Source organism: Peromyscus maniculatus, chromosome 1, assembly GCF_049852395.1.
Source record: "Peromyscus maniculatus bairdii isolate BWxNUB_F1_BW_parent chromosome 1, HU_Pman_BW_mat_3.1, whole genome shotgun sequence".
Lineage (NCBI taxonomy): Eukaryota > Metazoa > Chordata > Mammalia > Rodentia > Cricetidae > Peromyscus > Peromyscus maniculatus.
Window position 1 is genome coordinate 22886202 of NC_134852.1, and position 19740 is coordinate 22905941.

Sequence of the window (19740 nt, forward strand, 5' to 3'; positions counted from 1 at the left end):
CTTGATGACTCACAGAACAGGCAGAAAATGCCATGTTGGTAAGCTGAAATGAGTGGAGCCAGCAGCCACACCACCATTTCAGTCTTAGAATGGTGCAGTTTAAAGCAATAGGCTCAAGGTAATATAAAAAAATAAGCCACATAAAGATGGCTACCACACAGAGAATCTGGATTATGTTCTCTTTGATATTCGTAACTGAAGAAAAACATTTGATTACAAAAGTTGTTGATTTATGCCAAAATGTATATTTTAAAGGTATCTTGACTTCAAAATTTGGATTTAAGGATATGTTGCTTTGGAAAAGAGGTTCTGCTTTTTTTCCACAGAAAGCCAGAGGCTGTGGATTTATTCCAGATTAAGATACATCAGGTTTCACCAGCCAAGACTCCCAGAAAGGTCTCCGATGACACCATGGCCCAGATGATCCAACATCCAAAACAGTTTCAAGGCAACTGGTTCATACAATACAGCCTCACAGACTACCCCATAGGCCTAAAATTTTCTTTGCGTCCCCATAAGATACAGCAGCCCCCTCCAGCAGGAAGTAGTAAGAGATGCTATGCCCCAATTCCCAAATATACCAAGCTGGCTTTAGAGGTGGAATTGGCTCACTACCCCTCTAGACCCAGACATATTGCTTTAAAAAAAATGGTTAAGAAATTCTTGTGCCCCAAATCAGAAGAGCCCTCTGGTGTGGGACAGAGAAAAAACAATATTTTTATTTAAAACAGGTTGATTATGAATATGATCTCTTTCTAAAAAAGAAAAGGGGATTTGATATAGATATATAGGAGGATATAGAGATGATAAGACAAAAGGGTAGATTAATGAACCTACTTTTAAAGAACAACTTGTTTAAAATGCTTTACATTGGTATAGATTTTAGTTTATGTTTAAAATGTTTTACATTGGTATAAATTTGTTTATTGATATAAACTTGAAGTTAATTTTGTTATACTATATATATATATATATATATTTCTATTCTTGTTTGAGGTATTATGTTTAACTCATTTAAAATTTTAATGGATAATTAAAAATAGATTAATAATTAGTCATCTATGATAATCATATTTGTAGCCATGTTAGTTAAGTCTTCTAGGTATACATATATATATTTCAGATAGATAGGTAATCTTCAAACACTTCATAGACGTAGAGAATATGGCATTTAAATAACTTAAAATTCTGTTGACGTGAGACAATTGCTCCTGGCTACACCAATTGATCCCGAGAGAATGTTGGGCTTCTAAGACATTTCCATTTGGAAGTTTGTCTTTTTGGTACAAAATAGCCTACAGGGCAAAGAACTGCCCTTGCCTTGATGGCTGACAGTACAAATGTATTGCTGTCCTTTCTGGACAAGCGGGACACAAGGAAAGTGACCACTCTACTCTGCCAAGACAGGGTAAGATGGTCTCTCAGAAATCCTGCTTCTGAAAATGATCTGTCAGATACTCTAGGCCTGTAGCCAATTTGAATGCACCAACAATGCTGAGAAACATTAGGTGACTATCCAGGCTGCCAGCATTCTTGGTCTACTCTTGCAAGATTCCTGAAAGTTGCTTGCATCCATCTACCATTTCTCAGGTACCATTATGTTCCTTCTCAGGTCTTTGATGTGGTTGAAAACTAGATAGTTGTAATTTTCTCAGTTATGATAAAAGATAAGTTAGATAGAAAACCTTAAATTCACAAATATAAGATAGATAGGACATCTTTAATATTGTAACTGTAATTCTTGCTCAATAATTGTTTAGTTATATGTAATTTTACTATGTTAAAATTAAAACTTTCATTTTTAAAAAAAGAAGAAAAGGGGAAGTGCTGTGGATATCACTCTATATAAATAAAACACTGATGGCCAGTGACCAGGCAGGAAGTATAGGTGGGACAAAGAGAGAGGAGAATTGGGGAAACAGGAAGAATTAGGAGAGACACTACAGCCACCACCAGGACAAGCAGCATGTAAAGACGCCGGTAAGCCACCAGCCACGTGGCAAGGTATAGATTTATAAAAATGGGTTAATTTAAGATAAAAGAACAGTTAGCAAGAAGCCTCCCACGCCCATACAGTTAATAAGTATTATAAGCGTCTGAGTGATTATTTTATATGTGGATTGTGGGACTGTGGGGCTTGGTGGAAGCTGGAGAGAAGCTCTCCAGCAATAGTCAGTCTTCAAGGACTTGAAGTTTTTGTCATGCTGGTCTTTCAATTGCTTGATTAGAGTTAAGTCAAGAATAAATTACTTCTACTTTAGTAAGTTAGCCTTGAGCAATGGCATACACTAATTTCTAAGTCCAAATTCCGGTTTCTTTCATATGATCTAATATGACTCTCTAGCTATATGTTGTTTGATAGGTTTTTTATTTTATTCCCTTTTAGTCTGTTGAGAAACTCCTACACAAATATTATAATTATTACATTTTACCTTCTCTCTGTTTTGCTACTTCCCTCCTCTTGTGGTCCTCATTTCCCAAATTCATAAGAATTTTTACATATCTTATATATTTACAGATATAATAGATAAATGTATATGTTATGTATGTATATATAAAATTGGGATGCATTTATATTGGTATACATATATAATATATCACACCTAATATATTGATTCAATTTTGATCATATGCATATGTGTTTTGAAGTGACCAGTTGGTTGTACAAAGCATAGAAAAGCTATAGGCAATTGATATATTTTAAATAGAAAAGAGTTAATATTTTTCTAGAAGGAACACAGATGTGAAAGAAGATAAAGATGATGCCTAATAGAGCTTATAGGAGAGACTTGCTATTTGGTCCAGTGATAGGTAGCAGTACATAAGTCATTGTATATTCATTAATAAACTCAAGTCTTCTGGTTACTATTTAGGCAATTTTATATATACCAGGTTCATCCTGGAAGAAGGAGTTGCAATTTTGAAAACACCTCCAACTGACTGGCATATAGTTATGTCATATTGGCCATTTCTTGCTTAATTATTCATGTGGAAGGACCCAATCCAGTGGTTTGGAGGCACTTGCCCTAGGCCGTTGTTCTTGGTTTGTTTGGAAAAGCAGACTAAGGAAACTATGAGGAATGAGTTAGGGAGGAGTGATCTGCCATGTGACCGCTTCAGTTCTAAATAGATTTCTGCCCTTTTCCTTGTAGTAGTGACCATCACTGCTGTTTTGCTTGGACAGAAACTTCTGTTTGCTATAGGTGAAACAATTCTTACTAGGAACCTGTAATTTCAGCTTCTGTAAAATTTGGTCAGTTCCAGAAAAAAAATGTTTTATGGAACATACATGAAAAGGGCACCCTGGGATGATTGCATAGACAAGATTATGGCGATGCTTCCTGTTCTATATAAGCTATGGAATGTTCATTATCAGGAATAGACATTCTTGAGCTGAAGCTAGAGTTTTTGTGTCCTGGCTAGTTTTATGTCCACTTCACACAGCATCAAGTCATGTGAATGGAGGGAAATTCAACTGAGAAGTACCTTCATAAGATTCAGCTGCAATGTATTTTTTTAGTTAGTTCTGGGAACATCCAACCCATGGTGCTTAGTGCTCGCCCTTGGTTGTTGTTAATGGGTTCCATAAGAAAGCAGGTTGAGCAATGTCATGGAAATGAGCCAGTTAGCAGCACCAATCTCATAACAAAAGAGTATTTTTTTGAATTCCTTTCTAACAAATTATTGTCATCTGACACCAAGTTGTGGTGGTTTGAAAGAAAATGGTCCCACATATCACAGATTCTAAGGACTCCTCCACAAAACACTCAAACTGTATCACTACTTTCCATAAGAAAGCATTGCACAAGATCCATGACCTTTTAAAATAACAGTGAAAATATTGAAAAAAATAAGAAATTAATACTCTTAACAATAGATTAAACTATACTGGGAGGAGTCATGAAAAAGGAAGTGAAATTAATTACAGTAAATATTTAAGACTTAAAGGAAGGACCTAAAATGAACAACATGAACTGGGAATACACTCTCCAGCAATATACTCTTCAATGATTGACAAATTTAATATTATGGATATGATTAAATTAGCACAGAAAATCCATATTAAAATTTTGTCAAAATTCTAATTTCATTTCTTATTTTAAAAAGTTGTTTCAAATTTATTTTACTTTTATATTTGAGTGTTTTACTTGCATGATTATCTGTGTACCTCATGCATTTTGGGTGCCTGTTGAAACCAGGAGAGATTATTGGATTCCCTGGAACTGCAGTTACAGATGGTTGACAGTGACATATGGGTTTAAAGATGGAATCTGTGTTCTTTGATGGAACCACAAGTACTCTTAACAACTGATCTACATTGTGCCTCTCCCATTTTATGATCTTCTTATAAGTGAGAAGATTTTCCACAAAAATAATGGAATATTTACTTCTCACAGACCGAATATCTTGTTTCTTCACCCATCACAATTAAGATTTGTTTCTTAGATAGGATTTCCATTGTTATGAAGATACAAAATGACATCAACAACTCCTATAAAGGAATATATTTAATGGGTGGTTAGTTTACAATTCAGAGCTTTGTCCCATTATCCTTATGGTGGCATAAAAGGTAGCAAGCAGACAGATAAAATACTGAATCTGTGAGTCCTCACATCTTTATACAATGGCAACAGAATGTGGTCTGAATTACTGGAGTAGATTGATCATTTGTCAAATCACAAAGCCCCCCCCAACAATGTCACACTTCCTCCAACAAAGCCAATCCTACTCCAACAAAGTCATACCTCTTAATATGACCACTCCATTTTTTGGGCATTTTGTTTCAAATCACCACAATTTGGTATCAGATAATAATAATTAATTAGAAAGCAATTCAAAGCCGGGCGGTGGTGGTGCAAGCCTTTAATCCCAGCACTCGGGAGGCAGAGGCAGGTGGATCTTTGTGAGTTCAATGCCAGCCTGGGCTATCAAGTGAGTTCCAGGAAAGGCACAAAGCTACACAGAGAAACCCTGTCTCGAAAAACCAAAAAAAAAAAAGAAAGAAAGAAAGCAATTCAAAATGATACTCTTTTGTCATGGCATATATTTTATAATGTTAGTTTCACTATTTCTCAAAAATGAAATTTTGTGAAATATCAAAATAATAGGTAAGATCAAATTTTATTCAACTTGTGGGGGCTAGTGTTTCCTAAAATTGATACTAAATGTATTTTGAAAAGCCATATGAAAACCCACTAATTTAGATGCTTTCTAAAGTAAATAAAATAATTTAAATTGTATTATAACATATAGGGATTATCATGTCCCAACTAGAATTTATATGCTGTCAATTGAAATATATAGTAACAGGTATTGGTTTTCATCTGGCAAAAAGGAGCCCATAGACACCCCCAAATATTACAAGCTGTTGTCAATGTTTTTGGTTACTTTCCACAACCTGATGATAAGGCCTTATTCCTTAAGACAGAACTTAACTTATATTATTCAATATGGAGAAACTGAGCTGGTGTCTAACAAGAAGCTTCATCTCTAATGATTATCATTAACAGTACTGGAAGGTACTCTGCACACTACAGGAGGGGAAAAGCAATCATAAATATCATATATCTACAAATACTGTGACCTATACAAGTGACCTACCTTCCAGATTTATTGGTACCTTAATAGACAAAATATTATGGGAATAGTCAACACCATTATTACTGGATTTAAATCCAATTCCAACAGATGGAACCCACATCTGACAATGATAATGAGGCCAAACCTGATTCTAGATTGCTCATGGACTTATAGGAAAATCTATAACAATTATTGAAACATGCCCTACTCTGAAACCATTACCAAAGAAACACTCTTGGTCCCTAGAATCAGTCAGTGAAAGAAATATGCCCTAGCCTTAGAATTAGTGTGAAAATGCCAAGAAATGCCAGTAACAGAAACACAGTTTGGTTCTGATATCAAAACCAACACTGCCCCTAACCCACAAAAGTAACCAATCCCTGAACAGAAAAAAAACTAACCAATATTTGGTTGACTCCATGCCGAAGATACTCTATATAAAGCACCCTGCATGTTCAGTTGTGGGCTACTTTCTAAACCTTGTTAGAGGCAGCCACTCTCCTGGACTACTACTTCCCATATAAATTTCTTTCTCAAAAGAGTTTTGGGTGTGAAGATCTCAATTCACCCTTTCATGCTGAGCTGACCTAGAAGTTAGAGGCCTAACTCTCCTGAGCAGTCAGAATACCTTCCCTTCCAGGGCTGAGCTGTCTCATTGCAGATCCAGTCATCAGAGTTGTCCTAGCAGCTCAAGATATCTGGGAGACCTTCCCCTCCAGGGATGATCTGTCCTAAGCCAGTCAAGGTATTTGGGATACCTCCAGGTTTGAGCTATCCTGTCAGCTTGAGTTATCCCAGATACCTCACTCTCTAGGGCTGAGCTTTCTCATTGCAGCTCCTGCTGTCAGGGCTGTCCTAGTTGTCATCTGACTCTCCAAATAGTTAAGATACCTTTCACCCACAGTTGCAAAATTTATTATTTGGTGCCAAAACCTGGGACCAAAACCACAGAGTTGGAAAATTTACTTACATTTTGGTGCCCAAAACCAGGACCATACCCACAGAGTTTCAAAACTTTTTTACAATGAATCCATTCTACCTAAGGCTTGTGAAAAACACAGAACCTGAGGATATCTTTTGATAGGATATATTCTAAAGACATGAAAGAACAATACAGCTTTGAACACTCATCAGTATATTTATACAAATGAACCACTATAATGGCACAGTTTTTACCCAAATAATGATAGGGGAAATTTTACATTGTCTTATCCATAGAGAAAATACAAACACAACAGAGCAGGTCAATGAAGGTAGAATCAACTGCCTCAGGAGGGGAAATCTCATATTGGTTGTTCAGGTCCTAGTGCTCATCTAAGGATATAGTCACATACAAACAGAATTAAATGGACTCTGTATGGTATGTAAATGTGTGATCATATCAACATAGCAGTGAAAATTAAGGAAGGATTCATGAATATGGGAAAGAGAGGAAGGCAATGGAGGGGAAAAATGAGGCTGAGGTGTATCTAAGGCACTATATTTATCCAAAACAATCCCTATTTTAAAAAACATGATTGTACATGACAACTTTATTTCAGAGCAACATTTTTTTATGGTCTCTGTAAATTTTTTGCACATTTGAAACCATTGAGAATGCTTAATTGTATTAGAAAATATTTTAACTAAGACTCATTTCAATCTCCTAGTACTTGTTATTGAGTTTCTGGTTTGGGGCCATGACCTCAGGCTCACAAATATCTAAAAGAATCTCTGAATAAGTTCACAGTTGCTTAATACAGCAACCTTTGACTGGTTTCTGCAATCTCTATTTCTTCTTATCAGCAGCTCATTTTGTACAAACTTTGGGATGTTAATGATTCTTTTACTGAACTATAAATTATACCTCTCAGCATTTGCTTTAATCTGAACAGGGGATCAATGCTGGAATTCTCACAGCACCAAGAAAGAGTATTTTGGGATGTCAGCCTACTTTTGGTTTGAAGGAATACCTTTCCCTGATATAGTGTATGAAAGAGAAATTATTGAAGAAGTCATGATAAGTTTGTGATCAGAGATGAAGTCACTGTCATAGTGAGTTATCCTAAGTCAGGTAAGAACATCATTGAGAATGATCCTGAACTGTCTGTGGAGATTTTGGGCTTTAATCATCCTTCATTTAGGTGGTGAATGGAATACTTTATATATCTCATGTGTTCAATGGTGTGTGGGCTCGAAGAGCTTTATCTGAGAGCATTTTCACTCAGAGGAAGAACTCTAACCTAAGCAATGTAGTCAGTGGAGCAGCTTAGGCACTAGCAGTGCCTGAACTGATCCTTGGGGCAATGACAGTGTTTCCTAAAGCAGATTGTGGCATTTGTTTCTCTCTGTGTGGAAGAGATATTGATGATAATAAACAGATAAAAGAGCATCAAGAAAAAAAGGCATGAATGTAAGATTATGTGGATGAGAGGACAACGTCAGGTAGAAGAATTACCATGGATGATCTTAAAGTAGAGGAAAGAGTCTCAAAACTCAAGGAACCAAGAAAGGCATCATGGTCATTGGGGGAGGAGTGTGGTGGGTGGCAGAAGCAGTAAACATTGGTTAAGTATTAGGTTGCTAACATCAAAGGGCAATAATATGGAAAATCTAAGGACAGTGGACTGCAAGAAAGGGAATCAGATAATAACCCAGAGAATAATGCTAGAGAAACACTCATTGACAAATGAGCATATAATCACAAATACATTGTGTATGGTAAATAGACCATGGAATTCATTTAAGCTAAAGTGAAGCAGTACCAATACATACAGTGCAGGATGGATGCATCTTAATGACACTGTATTAAATAAAATGTTCCAATCTCTAGGACATATACCATGAATGCATCCCTGACAAACATCTGGAATAGTTGAATTTACCGAAACAGAATGGTTCTTCAAATGAGTGTCACTAACTTTTCCTTCTTGTTCATGAACTAATTAGCTGATTGAGATTGTCTGCTTGATTCAGACCAAGGGAAATCCCAAATGGATACAATCTGTGCTTATCTGGGAACTTACACCCTGGATAGAGACTAAAAGGGGACTTCCAATATTGATCAATAAAGAAGGACCACGCCTCATGTACTCCCACCTCCCTTTCCATCTTTTCCCCAAGTCTTTCTTCAGATCCAAGGCCAAGGTCAGTGTCCAGTAGCTGAGATATCTTTGGCCAAATGCTGTTTGCAATTATTCTACTTCATTGGGCCCTGGAACTCTGCCTGATTTGGAGAGGGAAGTTGGGATTTTCATGCACTAGGTGATGCTAATCTGTCCCCTCCTCAGACTGTATCAGAGTACCAGAATATCAACCACCTCTCAGTGATCCTGGGCAGATATAATGCGGAAAAACTATGTTATAACAGTAGGGCTTTCAGGGACTACACATACAGGTAAAGTAGAGCTCAAACTCTTGTGTACAGTTGATATTACTGTTTTGTTGTCATCAAAGTCATTTAGCTAAAATTGGTTCTATATATAGCTGAAACCTAATGGGTGAATCACCCAAGCAGAGTTGCTCATAGGGGAAGCAGCCTCAACAGGCACCAATGCTGTAATTTGGGAGATTGTTCAACAACCATGGTTTATCTGTATCCATTGTGTCTTGCTGTGTGTAGCTGTCCATTAAGACCAGTAGCCACAAAAATCACCAACATCACTGATAGAGGATCTGCTACAGGAATCAGTAATATCCAGGTTGAGACACATCATTTCCCATTGTTAATAAGAAAGTTTTGTGGAAATCCCCACACCTTAGAAACTATAACTATTTATGCTACACACAAAGACAAATGTAGAAAATAATGTCTCTTGAAACTATCACAGTGAAGTTGTGATCATAAAGCTATATTTATGTGTCTTATGTAAATTTAGAAAACTTATGTCTTGAGAAATTAAGGCCCAAAAGATGAATTATATAGTAATGTCACAATGAGCATTGGGACAAAATATTTATTTCATTTCATTAATTTTTTTTAAATTATTTCTTCTGTTTTGAGATTATATTATAATTACATACATTATTCCCCCTTCTTCTTCCTATCTCCAGGCTTACCATCACACTCCTCTTTTCTGTTATTCAAATTTGTGTTTATTCATTAATTGTTGTTACAACTATATGTATCTATGTAGTCCTAAGTACCTTGGTACAATCTGCTCAGTATGTACACATTTACTTGTGTTATGATTTCAGGGCTAATAAATTGATATTGTGTAACCAATTGCTGTTGCTTTTTCCATTTCTTTCCATCTCAGCATTTTTTAGGTACTCATGGGTCTTTGTGTTCACCATTTTGCAATGAAACATTAGCATTAAACTCTGCATAATGATTCTTTTGAGAGTTTTCTTTTATAGTTACAGTTACAGAAACCAATTAGTTTGTCAATTTTAAGATAAATTTAGCATAGTATGCATTATTCGATGTCTATAAAACATTATTTCACAGTGAATGGACAGTCTTTCACCCTGTAAAATATTGATCTTTACAAGTATTGAATCAATCTTGTCTTTTTATTGTTGCTGTTGGTTTTATTACAATATTACTGGCCTCAGTCATTTTGCTGTTATATTTGTGTAAATCAAAATGATAAAAGAAGATTCTGATATTAATATTTTGCATTTGTGTTCATATTTTGTTCAAATAAAAATAATAAATATTTTTGGAAACCTCATTGATACTTGATTGATTTTCATATAAACTAAGCCAGATCAAATTGGTTTATGACTATATTGACATTCATTTACATGTTTTTCCATTTAAGGTGATCTATGTCATCAGAAATCCCAGAGATGTTCTTGTGTCTCATTATTTTTTCCTAATAACACAAAAGTTATTGATAATCCAGAGTCACTAGGAACTTACATTGAGTGGTTCCTCAAAAGAAATGGTGAGTGTCCTGTTAAGTATAGGGGTTGAGGGAGGCTCAGTTACATTTATGAAGACAAGGTGTCTATAGCTTAGGCTGGCCTTGAATTCTCAATGCAGATAGGGATTACTTGGAAGATCTGCTCCTCCTCCCTGTACTTCATGAGTTCTAAGACTATAAGCACTCACTTCAACATTCTGTTTATTTAATAATGGGATTCAACCCCCAAGTCATTCATGTTATCTAACTTGGTTACAACTCAAGCCTTTATTATATTCTATAATTTCTCTTGGCTCCATCTTATTCCTCTACACTTTACCAACCTGTTGATCCAAGGATCATTACCATCACAAACCTAATTGTGAAGTCTTCCTGTTCTCACAAGCCACTGCCTAATGGCACAGCTACAGCTTGTCCTATGAATAACCATCCTGGCAATATTTGGTGTAGCTAGTCTTTCTAGTACTAAGGAAGATGTTATATCTTGTGGTTAACAGAGCAACAGTGATAGCAACAACACTAGGACCTATTTCCTTCTCATCATGAATATTTGAACATGATGACAGTACCAGATGTGAAGTCTTATCAATCAGAAAATGATTGGTTACTCTGATACCACAATTGCAGTTATCACACCAGTGGGTGTATGTTATATGGATGGTTGAAGTATGGATATCAGTGTCCATAGCTGAGTAATATTATTGACAAGATTCTCCCACTAGAATCCTACATAAACCTTTTGTTACAATGAGGGCTATTCAGCAGAAATTTATATTTCAGCTATTCCCAGTTTTCTTTCCTTATGTTGTGTGACCAGACTATGAGACTGGCTTTAGGAATAGGGTCTTAGCCAGGCAGTGGTGGTGCACATCTTTAATCCCAGCACTCATGAAGCAGAGCCAGGTGGGTATCTGTGTGTTCAAGGCCAGCCTGGTCTACAGAGCAAGATCCAGGACAGGCACCAAAATTACACAGAGAAACCCTGTCTCAAAGCCAAAAGAAGAAGAAGAAGAAAAAAGAAAGGAATAGGTCTTACCAACCAGTTTTTGTGGGCAAATGACAATAGTGACAATTGCCTACATTATTTGGGTCCCCAGGCCTGTTTTAGGCAACATTTTCTAGTGAGGTATCCCAATAATAGCAATTCAGCTTTCATTATATAACCAATAACTTTTGGGAACATTAGTATCTGCTCATGAAAGCTGCCTTGATTTAAACTCTTTAATAAAATTTTAAATGAGCTTACAAACTAATGGCATTTTCATATATTCTGGGTTTTGGTTAACTTTATCCCTAATTTACCCACCCCATCTTTGCATCCACACAATCAGTCTCATATTCCCTTCCTTCATATTGATACCATATGTGCCCTGGTGCTTCTCCCTCCTTAAGGTCTCTTTTTTCTTGCTCCTCTTTTAATGGTTCTTTTCTGCCTTCCCCTCCTTTATATACACATCAAGGTAAACATGCTAAGAGTTTGACTAGAATCGAAATATGAGAAAAAGATGCAGTGCTTGTCTATCTGTGCTTGTGTTACCTCCTTAAGTATATTTTCAAGTTCCAAATATTTTACTGTGAATTTTGTAATTTCATCTTTAAAGCTGAATGAAATTTTATTGTGTGTACATATCACAATCTCATCTATTTTCAGTTGATGGGCATCTAGGCTAAAACTGTTCTGTAGCTGTTGTGAATAGAGCTGTAATTACCACAAATATTCCAGTACCTATGTAGTTGTGTGTATATAAGTCTCTAGTAGTATATACTGACCTAGTTTGAGTCTATACCTAAGATTTGATAGCTGGTTCATATGGATTTCTGTTTTCAGCTTTTTAAATGGTTCCCATATTGATTTTAATAATGGCTGTGCAGTTTTCCATCCTAACAGTGTTTTTCTTTCCCCACATTTTTAAAATTAAAAAAAAATACATTTTATTATAAAGCAACTTGCACATAAATAAAAACCATATTCACCAAAATTATGGAGAATCAAAGTCTATACAATTAAGTGTATTTATATACAATTAGAATTGGTATGCAAAAGAGAAGCTTGGAAACTTCATATTAAATGTTATACTTTCAATATTGCTTATATTTCACCCAATTTGGACCACAAAACCCCCAAATCCAGGAGAAATTTAGAAAAAGAAAAACATTACCTATATTCTCATTCAACAGTCTTGTCCATTACTTGCATCTACTCCTTTCACATCCCTTTATGTTTAACTTATCTTCTGTTTTCAAACATTTTCAACATGCACTTCAAACATTTATTTTTGATTTTTTTTTCCTTTTTTTTCTTTTTTGTTGTTTCTGAGACACATTTTCTCTATGTTACAACTCTGGCATTTTTTCTTTTAAAAAATGTTGGCCTTTCTGACATAGATAAGATGGACTCCTAAGTAGTTTTGAGTTTTTATTTGTATTTCTTTGATAGAACCCTTTCAAAATTCATATGATGAATTCTCTTTCTTTTATGCTATACTTTTTAGTTCCATACCACAGGTTTTGATTTGTTTCTCAATTTGTTCATCATTGGTATAAAGAAAAACTATTTATGTTTGTTTTGATAATTTTGTACACTGTCACTTTGTTAAAAGTCTTTATCAGATCTAAGTGATCGCTCCTAATCACTTTCAGTCTTGCACTGATAGAGTTGTATCACGCAAGAACAGGTACTTTGACTTGATTTTTTATTTGTACAGCTTTTTTTGTTCATTTATTTTTTTCTATCTTAGAATTTGGTACTATAATAAATAAGAGTGGAGGAAGTCAGTTCATTTTCTTCTTGCTTGTCCTGGAAATATATTGGATTTCCCCCTACCTAGTGGAATGTAAGCAACAGTTTTCCTACATATGGCCATTACTATGTTGAAATATATTTCTTCTATTCTAAGTTTTTTGGCATTTTATACATGAGGGGATGATAAATTTTATCAAAAATTCTTTTCTTTATCTACACAGATTACTATGGGTTTTCTATTCTTGAGTCCATTTATAATATGTAATTTATATTGATTGATGTTTGGGTATTGAACCAGTCCATCACTGAGTCTCTGGAGTAAAGTCAACTTGATCATGTTGAATGGTTGTTTTTGATACAGTGTGTATTTATGTTTATGTTTGTGTCTGTCTGTGTGTGTGTGTGTGTGTGTGTAGTTGTGCATGTGCATGTACATTTATATGCACATTGTGTGGGTCCATTTATATCCAAATGTGCAGGTTGACCATGTGGATTAAGGTGTTCATGTTTGGCAATAAATAACTTTACCTGTTCAGCCATTTTACTATCCTTTGATAAGTTCCTGAATATGTTAACAAACGATATTAATGAGAAACTTTGCATCTATATGAATCATAGATCTTGGTCTATATGATTTTTTTTGTTGCTGCATTATTTCTTTGTTCTTTGTATCAATATGATACTTCAAAAATACTTTGTTAATGAGCCTTATTTTCTTTCTTTTATGTAACAGTTGAATAATCTTTGTGTTCTCTGAAGGTCTGGAATAATTCATATGGTCTGAACTTTTCCATTTTTTAGATATTTTTTATTACTTTTGCAAACTCGTTGTTTACAGTATTTTTATAACTTAATTTTTATTGATTCTTTTGAACTTCTTCTCATCATGCATATCAGTCCCACTCATTGCCCTGCCCTTTCAAATCTACCCTCCACCCTTGTATCCTGCCACCAAAAAGAAAATAAAAAATGATTTCACCTCTCACTTTGATAATTGCAGGCAAATGGATGGATCTAGAAAAAATCATCCTGAGTGAGGTAACCCAGACTCAGAAAGACAAATATGGTATGTACTCACTCATAGGAAGATGCTAGATGTGGAACAAGGATGACTGGACTGCTACTCACATCACCAGTGAGGCTACCTGGAAAACGGGACCCCAAAAAAAGACACGGAGAAATGGACAGGATCTACATGAACAGCCTGGTCATGAGTGGGAACAATGAAGGGTGACGGTCGAGGGAAAGAGAGTGGGAGATCCTAGCTGGATCAAGAAAAGAGAGGGAGAAAGGGGAATAGGAGACCATGGTAAATGAAGACCACATGAGAAGGTGAGAAGGGGAGGAAGCAGAGAGCTAGGGAGGCCCACGGAGATCCACAAAGATACCCCCGCAAAAGACTGCTGGCAATGGTCGAGAGACGGCAGGAACTGACCTACTCTGGTGATGGGATGGCCAGACACCCTGATAGTTGTGCCATAAACCCCATCCAAGGACTGAGGAATCTGAATGCAGACATCCACAGCTGGGCCCCTGGTGGAGCACTGGGAGTCTAATTAGTGAGAAAGAAGAGGGTTTATATGAGCGAGAATTGTTGAAGCCAAGGTTGGATAAAGGACCAGGACAAATAACCAAATGAATGGAAGCATAGGATCTATGAACCAAAGGCTGAGGGGCCCCCAACTGGATCAGGCCTCCTGAATGCGTGAGACACTCATTTGGCTTGATCTGTTTGGGAGGCAGCTGTGCATTGGTGCCGGGTCCTGGGCTCGTAGCATGAGTTGGCTGTTTGAATCCTGGGACTTATGCAGGGAAACTTGGCTCGGTCTGGGAGGTGGGGAATGGACCTGCCTGGACCGAGTCTACCAGGTCGATCCCGGTCCTCGGGGGAGACCTTGATCTGGAGGAGGTGGGAATGGGGGGTGGGCTGGGGGGAGGGGGGTGAGAGGGGAAGAACAGGGGAATCTGTGGCTATTATGTTGAACTGAATGGTGTAAAATTTAAAAAAATAAAAAAATAAAAAAAAGATAATTTCCTGATGTCTATTCTTCCTGAGAGACTTTGCTTCTTCTTTTTCTAGAGCTTTCAGGTGTGCTGTTAAGTCACTAGTGTGAGATTTCTCCAACTTCTTTATGTGGGCATTTAGTGCTATGAATTTCCCTCTTAGCACTGCTTTCATAGTGTCCCATAAGTTTAAGTATGTGGTGTCTTCATTTTTATTGATCTCTAGGAAGTCTTTAATTTCTTTCTTTATTTCTTTCTTAACCCATTGGTGATTCAGTTGAGCATTATTCAGTTTCCATGAGATTGTGGGCTTTCCGTAGTTTTTGTTGTTGTTGAAATCTAACTTTAAACCATGGTGGTCTGATAGAACACAGGAGGTTATTCCAATTGTTTTGTATCTGTTGAGATTTGCTTTGTGGCCAAGTATGTGGTCAATTTTAGAGAAAGTTCCATGGGGTGCTGAGAAGAAGGTATATTCTTTCTTGTTAGGATGGAATGTTCTGTAGATATTTACTAGGTACATTTGGGTTATGACATCAATTAAGTCCTTTATTTCTCTGTTAAGTTTCAGTTTTGGGAGATCTGTCCACAGTTTGGAAACTGGGGCTTATACAGGGACACTTGGCTCAGCCTGGGAGAAGGGGACTGGACCTGCCTGGAATGAATCTAACAAGTTGAACTCAATCCTCGGCTTAGTCTTTGCCCTGGAGGAGATGGAAATGAGGGGTGGGCTTGGGAGTAGGCAGGGGAGGTCTTGGGGGGAGAATAAGGGAATCTGTGGCTGACATGTAAAATTAAATTTAATAAATAAATTAAAAAAATAAAAATAAATAAATGTGATCATTTTATCATGTTTAATAAAAATAATTCACCTTCTTTTGAATGTTAATATTAAAAAAAAGAAAAGAAAAAATGAAAACAAAAATAAAAACAAAAACAAAAAACAAATATCTCACTGACCCCTCTGGGGAATGACAAGCTCTGCTGTCAGTCAGCAGTTTTCTCTCATTCCAGTCACAGCTGTCACGTCTCCAATTCTGGCATACTTTTCCCTGTTCACTTCTCTGTACTCCCCATCTTCCCACTGCATATTTGTTCATTATAGTTGCACTGGGTGCTGTTGTGTATCAGACCACATACACTTTTGCCCAAACAGCTTTATTTTCAAATGTTCATTGTGATAAATGGCTGGTCTGGTTCAAGGCCTCTCTGGCTTTGGCTACACCATCAATACTGGACCCTTATCCAGACTCCTCTCAGATATCCTACTATATCTCAAAATCAAGGAAATCCTACTGTGGATATCGCTCTATATCAATAAAACACTGATGGCCAGTGACCAGGCAGGAAGTATAGGTGGGACAAGGAGAGAGGAGAATTGGTGAAACAGGAAGAAGGAGGGAGAGACACTGCAGCCACAGCCAGGATAAGCAGCATGTAAAGATGCTGGTAAGCCACAAGCGATATGGCAAGGTATAGATTTATAGAAATGGGTTAATTTAAGAGATAAGAACAGTGAGCAAGAAGCCTGCCATGGCCATACAGGTTGTAAGTAATATAAGTGTCTGAGTGATTATTTTATACATGGATTGTGGTACTGCTGGGCTTGATGGAAACTTGAGAGAAGCCCTCCAGCAACAAATGGCCCCCAATGGCTCGAGTTTCCACCTTAAACCTGAGAATATTTAATAACCAATTCTAAACAGAGCCAAAATCAGGTTCCTGCTTCATGTCTCATTCCGGTAGCTAGATGCCACAAAACGCAGGTTTGAACACTGGCGGGTTCCTGGCGTGTGCATTTGACCAGCAGTATGGTGGGAATGAGGTGTCTGCCAGCAGCACATTACTCTGTATGGTAGATTTAGTCTTTACTAGTATTTAAAAAAAAAGGTTTCTGGGCTACATGCTGCTTTGATAAAAGCGTAGACCCACTATTTCTGAGACTTGATGGCTCACAGAACTGGTGGAAAACATACTGCTGCCATGTTGAGAAGCTGAAGTGGGTGGAGCCAGCAGCCACAGCACTGTTTCAGTCTTAGAATGCTACAGTTTAAAGCAATAGGTTCACAATAAGACTGATTCAGATAAAGTAGTTTACAATGTGTGTAAAATATACATAGGCTTGAAAGAGACAAAAAAAGATAAATTAATATAAATAAGCCATGTAAAGATGAATATTACACAGAGAATCTGGATTGTGTTGTCTTTAGGATTTTTAACTGCAAAAATACATTTGATCAAAAAAGATGTTAAATTAAACCAATATGTATATTTTAATGGTACCTTGACTTCAAAATTTGGATTTAAGGATATGTTGCTTTGGAAAAGAGTTTCTGCTTTTGTTTCCACAGAAAGCCAGAGGATATGGATTTGTTCCAGATTAAGATACATCAGGTTTGACCAGCCAAGACCCTCTGAAAGATCTCTGATGACATCATGGCCCAGATGATCCAACATCCAGAATGGTTTGAAGGCAACTGGTACAGATAATACAGCCTCATGGACTATTCCATAATCCTAAAATTTTCTTTGTATCCCCATAAGATACAGCGCCCCTCTCCAGCAGGAAGTAGTAAGAGAAGCTATGCCCAAATTTCCAAATATACCAAGCTGGCTTTAGAGGTGGAATTGGCTCACTCCCCTTCTAAACCCAGACATATTGCTTCAAAAAAAATGGTTAAGAGATTCTTGTGCCCCAAATCAGAAGAGCCCTCTGTTTTGGGACAGAGAAAAACCAATATTTTTATTTAAAACAGGTTGATTATAAATGTGATCTCTTTCTAAAAAAGAAAAGGGGATATGATACAGATATATAGGAGGATATAGAGATAAGATAAAAGGTAGATTAATGAACCTACTTTTAAAGAACAACTTGTTTAAAATATTTTACATTGGTATAGATTTTAGTTTATTGATACAAACTTGAAGTTAATTTTGTTATACTGTATATATATATATATATATATATATATATATATATATATATATATTTCTATTCTTGTTTGAGGTATTATGTTTATGTAACTCATTTAAAATTGTAATGGATAATGAAGAAATAGATTGATAATTAGTCATCTATGATAATCATATTTATAGCCATGTTAGTTAAGTATTCTAGGTATACATAGATATATTTCAGATAGATAGGTAGTCTTTAAACACTTCAAAGACCTACAGAATATGGCATTTAAAATGTTTTAAAAATTTAGATGTTATGGACAGTGAGACATGTCTGCTCCTGACAGCACTGGATTTACTTCAGAGAGGAGGATGGGCATCGAAGACACTCCATATGGAGTTTATCTTCACCCTGCCAAAGATAGCCATTCGGGCAAAAAACTGTTCTTGCCTGGTCTGTTTGATTGACTAGACATGCAAGACCCAGGAAAAGATGACCACTGTACTTTGCTTGATAAGATGGTCCTTCAGGTTCCTGCTTTGCAGAGAAAATTGCCAGACATTCTACAGGACACTAAAAAAAAGACGGAGAGACTTTAGCCCTGTGAGCTGAAGACAGATGTCCCAACTTTACAAAGGAACAATAGATGACTGTCCAAGCTGTCAACTGTCTCTGTCTACCCTGCAAGACTCCCGAAAGTTACATACATCCTTTTCCCATTTCTCAGGTAATATTATATCCTTCTGAGGTCTTTGATATGGTTAAAGACTAGATATTTGTAATTTCCTCAGTTATGATAAAAGATAAGTTAGATATAAAACCTTAAACTCACAAATATAAGATAGATAGGACATCTTCTTTAATATTGTAACTGTAATTCTTGCTCAATAATTGTTTTGTTATATGTAATTTTACCATGTTAAAGTTAAAACCTTCCTATTTAAAAAAAAGAAGAAAAGGGGAACTACTGTGGATATCGCTCTATATCAATAAAACACTGATGGCCAGTGACCAGGCAGGAAGTATAGGTGGGACAAAGAGAGAGGAGAATTGAGGAAACAGGAAGGAGGGAGAGACACTGCAGCCAGTGCCAGGACAAGCAGCATGTAAAGATGCCGGTAAGCCACAAGCAATGTGTCAAGTCATAGATTTATAGAAATGGGTTAATTTAAGAGATAAGAACAGTTAGCAAGAAGCCTGCCAAGGCCATACAGTTTGTAAGTAATATAAGTGTCTGAGTGATTATTTTATACGTGGATTGTGGGACTGTTGGGATTGATGGAACCTGGAGAGAAGCCCTCCAGCAACAAAATCCTGTGGCCATGCTTCCACAGGACCAGCTCTTTCCATCATCTCCAGCAGCTCATAGACAGGGTAGATGTTGGAGAGAGCCAACTGAAGGCTGAGGATATGCACTTCAGTGAGAGCTGAGTTGTTCAGCCTCAGTATTTGCTGTGTGTTCCCTAGGCTCCAGAGGTGGCAGATGAGAGGTAGGGTCAGGCCTGACTATTTTACAGGTTTATTTTATGTTATGTGTAGAAGGGATTTGTTGCATGTATGTGTGTTTTTGGATATGTGTCTTATGGCCACAGAGGAAGGAAGATGGCATTGTGAGCTATCATGTAGGTACTGGAAATTGAATCCTGACCCTCTAGAAGGAAGTA

At 36.7% G+C, this 19740-nt stretch overlaps 1 long non-coding RNA gene across 2 annotated transcripts; it reads left to right on the forward strand.

Moving 5' to 3' along the window:
* The first annotated feature begins 1019 nt into the window (after window positions 1-1019).
* LOC102913173 (uncharacterized) lies at window positions 1020-15081 on the forward strand. Of its 2 annotated transcripts, none has more exons than XR_013051143.1 (4): window positions 1020-7633; window positions 8393-8706; window positions 10326-10451; window positions 14174-15081. It is a non-coding gene; the product is annotated as an uncharacterized LOC102913173 (long non-coding RNA). The 2 variants fall into 2 exon arrangements; XR_013051139.1 differs by having other exon boundaries at window positions 1028-7633; window positions 8536-8706.
* The last annotated feature ends 4659 nt before the right edge of the window (window positions 15082-19740 follow it).